The following is a 6000-nucleotide window of genomic DNA, read 5'->3' as shown; positions in this document are numbered from 1 at the left end:
TGGAGATTTTCGCAAAACAGGAGGAAGTCCCCCCCAAGTTGGACAAATGTTGCTCTAGAATAAAGGGGACAAACCCCTTGGCAAAAGGAATCTTTGACAAGGCCTGATCCCCTCCAGTCCTTTAGCAGAAATCTTGAGGAAAATTGCAACAACAAAACAATTAGCACTCGGCACAAAAGAGACCTTTTTGCCACGTGGGGTTTGTTTGAAGCCCTTCGAGGATAGCTCAGCCCTGATTAAACCAACTCGGGAGCAGCTTACGCAGAGAAATCAGGAAATAAAGCAGCACGAAGTGCAGGCAGAGAAGAAAGAACAAGAATGGAGACAATTCTTAAGAAACACGCAGAGGTGCTGGAGAGGGAATTCAAAAGCAGACTGCTGAAAGGGAATCCATACTCCAGAACCATGCGGCCGGTGCTGGAGAGGGAGTTCAGAGGCAGACGGCCAGAAAAGGGAATTCCTGCCTCCCAGAGCCATGCGGCAGCGCTGGAGCAGGAATCCCAAAAAACATACTGCTGAAAGGGAATCCATACTCCAGAACCATGCGGCGGTTGCTGGAGAGGGAGTTCCAGAGGCCAGACTGCAGAAGGGAATTCCTACTCCAGAGCCATGCGGAAAAATTGTAACAAGTGCAGCAGGATCCAAGAAATCGAAAAGGCAGAGTTGCACAGGAGACACGCTGCAGAAATAGATAGGATAGCGCAGGAGAATACTACCCTGGACCTTGACTGGCAACAGGCGAGTCGGACCGTAGAGGAGATTAAGGCTGAGAAAATCACCATAGCTATAGCATATCAAGATACAATAACAGCTCTAAAGGAAAGGAGAAGGGAAGGGTGCTCTATCCAGATCTTAAACAATCCTAGCCTGTCCTGACATTCCCTCCCACGATAGACGCGTTTAGAAGGCCTCGGGACGGCGGCCGGACTTCACGGGACTTCCCCCCTTGCGTTCGATCGGGCTCAGTCCTCTTGCGAGGTGTCTGGCCTCCTCGGGGCGGCTGAGAAGTCCAACGCTGAATGGTAGAAACGGGAGCAGCCCAACCCACAATTTTTATAGATGCTCGCTAGAGCCTTTCACACAGAACTCATTCACTCAATCACTCATGCAATAGCCTCGCTAGCAAGACTTTCTGAACGGTGCAACCTTACGTCTGTCTGTATGAAGACACGCGTGTCGACTCGCGTGCGTTCACACAAACAGGATAATGCCCAAGCTTTCTCCACCAATTTCTGTTAGGGAAACTGCTCTCAAAATAAAGTTGGGGAATTAGAGTGAGAGACAGCTAGCCCCCACAACGGAATCTTTGTTATCTGTGTATACGAGGCTCAACCGATCAGAGAGTCAATGCTCAATAAAGAACTCTAATTTAATAAAATCAATTGTGGTTTATTTTGAAACAATAGTTTGTTCACACAAGGTACAAAATCAATCACACATTCATACAGGTCTAGGAAAAATAGAGAGATCGATAGGGGAACATAAAGGAATGGACATACAGGGTAATACTACCTCTCGCAGACTCCAATGGAAAGGCTCCGATGGCGACGAATGAGGAAATGGGGGAAAGGTCCCGAAACTGATCAGGAATCGGGGGTGTTACTACCCAGCGGGAATGGGGGTTTACTGAGTAGAAGGCACACCTGTGGGTAGCTAGTCCACAGGTTATATAGAGTCACCTAGTCCTGAGGGGATGGGAGGTGACTCGGAGTGGTACTGGGAGGTCCTGCTGATGACCAGGAAGGCTGGACATCGGCTGGACCAATGGTGGGTCAATGGCGACACCTGATTGGGGTGTGTGCTTCAACCAATGAACATCACCTTCATCCTGGGCATCCTGGAAACTTCCAGGTTGCGACAGGGCCTGGGGCGGCTCCGTTGGTATCAATGTGGGAATGGTTGGGTGATTGGGAGGAGATGGGATTAACTGGGAAAGGGACAATAGAGAATCAGATATGTACCTAGGTATTCCGGTGTAGACAAAAGGGCTTGGCTGTATCAGGAGAGATCCTTCCTCTTTCTCAACTCTCTGGGGTGAAAACAGTTGTTTAAGAAATCACTGGGCAATCAGGATTAATAGTGGAGCCATTAATCCATTCATAGACTAGGTGGGTTGCTTGCGGGCTAGGAATGACTCAAGGTGTGTACGTGAGGTTTCCACATAGAAGGAATGAATCCCATCCAGGCAGGAAGATGGCTACATGTGGTGTTAGCAAAACACAGTGGTTTTCATGCTTAGCGCTTCACACCGTTCGCCTGGACAGCTCCGTGGCGGCGTAGCCTCCTCCTTACCATGGCGGGTTTCACGCGATGGCGGGGGAAACATTAGAGCGCGGCTGCAGACACTCTGTGCCTGACTCAAGCGCTTATATACTTGTTAATAGGTACACGGGAGTCTCATGTAGTTCCTGGGTAGCGTCACTCGCATTCACTGGCCAGGCGGATGCAAGCTTGCTTCTCCAGGCGCCCTGGCAACCTTGTTTGTGACAGAGGGGTCATTTTCTCACACCACCCCCCTCCCGATGTAGCCAATCATTTAAGAGCTTACAATAAAGAGCTTTGTAAGCTCTTGGAGGATTGGCTACATCAGAGGTGTGTGGCCTAATATGCAAAGGAGCTCCTGCTAGAATTCCATCCCTGATTACGACCATGATGGAAAAATGGAGAGGAGTCAGCTTAGAGATGATATGATCAGCATCTTCAGGTACCTGAAGGGCTGTCCTATAGAGGATGGTGTGGAATTGTTTTCTGTGGCCCCGGAAGGTAGGACCAGAACCTATGGGTTGAAATTAAATAAAAAGAGTTTCCGGCTCAACATTAGGAAGAACTTCCTGACCGTTAGAGCACTTCCTCAGTGGAACAGGCTTTCTCAAGGGGTGGTGGGCTCTCTTTCCTTGGAGGTTTGGCTCTCTTTCCTTGGTGGTGGGCTCTCTTTCCTTGGAGGCTAGATGGCCATCTGACAGCAATGAAGATCTTGTGAATTTGGGGAGAGGTGTTTGTGAGTTTCCTGCATTGTGCAGGGGGTTGGACTAGATGACTCTGGAGGTCCCTTCCAACTCTATGATTCTATGCAATTTTATGGAGGTGACCGAAACAGGAGCACCATTGTTGTGGATATTTTTTCACTATTTCTGTCACAGCAGCCTTAACGAGTGAGATTTACTTTGGCCTGAGGTGAATCTGGGAATTCATTCCCTCTCATTCTTTGCACAAGACCATGGCCTGCGGCCCCTCACTTTCTCTGCCAGACAGCCAACAGGCACTCATGACCTAAGCAAATGTTTAATTGGAGATTTAATTGGATAATTCCAGTATCGAATCAGGAAAAAGAGAAGCTTATGAAAACAGGTCTTGTAAGAATAGCCATGCTTTTTTATTACGGGTGAGAACATCAACATCAGGACCATTTAGTGGATACCCTGGGGCTTGCCACCCCTGCTTCCAAGTCGCAGAAGAGAAGGGCTATGAGTCTAATGTTTTACATGTGTTTTCTCTCGCTTTTTGGTATTGGTGTCTGGCAAACTCTGCATCAACATCTGTCCAAGGGTGAGTAAAGTTTCTGCTTGGCGGGTGCCAAATTGCTAAAACACTCTCCAATGATAGAACTTCCTTTAATTTTCAAGGCTAAAAGAGCCCCCGTCTTAGTTTTATGCTATTGTTATGGGATGGAGCTCAGGTTTACTTCTTCAACTTAGAGAGAGTATGTGCAATTCATTTTAGGATTTTTTTTTTAATCATTTGGTTTCTGTTCCCTCCCGACTCCCGACTGAGTCTTCAGGATGGCCAGAAAACTATACAAATTCAAGCAAAGGATTCCTTTGAAATTAATTTCTTTCCATGGCAAGCTAAAATCCTGCTGACTGAAGATCCTCTTCACTGCAAAATGGGTCTAAGTCCAGTTCGGTGTAGAGGTTAAATGTGCGGACTCTTATCTGGGAGAACCGGGTTTGATTCCCACTCCTCCACTTGCACCTGCTGGAATGGTCTTGGGTCAGCCATAGCTCTGGCAGAGGTTGTCTTTGAAAGGACAGCTGCTGTGAGCCCTCTCCAGCCCCACCCACCTCACAGGGTGTCTGTTGTGGGGGGAGAAAGTTAAAGGAGATTGTGAGGCGCTCTGAGACTCTGAAATTTGAAGTGGAGGGCAGGATAGAAATCCAATATCATCAATATCATCAATGGAGAGCCACTTTGGTGTAGCGGACTCCTATCTGAGAGAACCAGATTTGACTCCCCACTCCTCCACATGCATCAGCTGATGTGACCTTGAGACGGTCACAAGTTATGGCAGAGCTGTTCCTCTCAAGTTTCTGTCAGAGCTCTCTCTGCCCCAGCTACCTCACAGGGGTATCTATTGTGGGGAGGGGAAGGGAAGGGAAAGGAGATTGTAAGGCGCTCTGAGACTCCTTTGGGTAATGAAGGGCAGGGTATAAATCCAATCTCCTCCTCTTCTACGACTACAATAAATTTGTTCACTTTTAAGATGTCTCAAGGTTTTAAACGTTTCTTAAATGGCTAGAATGCAAGAGCCGGGATCTGAATGGCCCTAGGCTAGTTTGTTCTCCTTTGTTCTCAGGACCTAATCAGGGTCAGCCCTGTATGGAACTTGGATGGGATCCCGATGACTTCCAACACTGAAGATCTGGTAGGACAAAATTTGGGACTAGTTTATTATGTCCAAAATCACAGATTATTTACACCAAGCCCAGACTGGCTCCCACAAAGTTTATTCCAAGTCCATTCTCACCTCAGCTCCTGTGCTTCAGTAGATGGCAGAGAAGAAGAAGACCTTAGTTTTAGACCCCACCCTTCTCTCTGAATCAGTCTCAGAGTGGCTGATTGCATCGACATTCCTTTTGTGTGGTGTTCTATCTACCTGCAAGGATGCAAGTGTGTGGTAGCCTATGGCTGGTTTCATACTTTGAAACTGACACAATTTTATCCTATTCCCCCCCAAAAATCCACTAAAGTTTGAACCATTTCTGAAGAAGAAGATATTGGATTTATATCCCGCCCTCCACTCCAAAGAGTCTCAGAGTGGCTCACAATCTCCTTTACCTTCCTCCCCCACAACAGACACCCTGTGAGGTGGGTGGGGCTGGAGAGGGCTCTCACAGCAGCTGCCCTTTCAAAGACAACCTCTGCCAGGGCTATGGCTGACCCAAGGCCATGCTAGCGGGTGTAAGTGGAGGAGTGGGGAATCAAACCTGGTTCTCCCAGATAAGAGTCTGCACACTTAACCTCTACACCAGACTGGCTCTCCAGATTTCTGGGCAATCAGACAGCTGCTGCTGAAGTGGCAGGATTCCGGCAGCGGTCAGTGGTGGCCAATTCACACTGCTAGCCCAGCTCAACCATGGACCCACTGCGGAAAGGGCTGTCTTTTTAAAAAAGGCCCTCGTGAGAAGCACACAAGTACACCTTGGAGATGGTTTTTTTTGGGGGGAGGGAGAAACCCTGGACCTTTCCAGAAACGGCTCGGTGCAATCACACAGCTCTTCCATTTATGAGTCGCCCCAGGGCATTCAGACAGCAGCCAATTATGTGGCCTACATCCAATTCAGGGAGATGATACTGGGAAAATCCAGGTAGCTTTTTGATGTGGATAGGAGGTGTCTGGAGACAGGGTGAGAACGGGTGCAGCTTGGAGGGCAGATGTGCTCGTAAGAACATAAGAGAAGCCATGTTGGATCAGCCCAATGGCCCATCCAGTCCAGCACTCTGTGTCACAGAAGAACATAAGAGAAGCCATGTTGGATCAGTGTGTGGATATTAGCCACTGATGGACCTCTGCTCCATATTTTTATCTAACCCCCTCTTGAACTGGCTACGCTTGTAGCCGCCACCACCTCCTGTGGCAGTGAATTCCACATGTTAATCACCCTTTGGGTGAAGAAATACTTCCTTATATCTGTTCTAACCCAACTGCTCAGCAATTTCATCGAATGCCCATGAGTTCTTGTATTGTGAGAAAGGAAGAAAAGTACTTCTTTCTCTACTTTC

This window comes from Heteronotia binoei, chromosome 14 (genome assembly GCF_032191835.1).
Source record: "Heteronotia binoei isolate CCM8104 ecotype False Entrance Well chromosome 14, APGP_CSIRO_Hbin_v1, whole genome shotgun sequence".
Classification (NCBI taxonomy): Eukaryota; Metazoa; Chordata; class Lepidosauria; order Squamata; family Gekkonidae; genus Heteronotia; species Heteronotia binoei.
The sequence above is the reverse complement of the archived record's forward strand: the minus strand, read 5'-3'. Positions refer to the sequence as shown.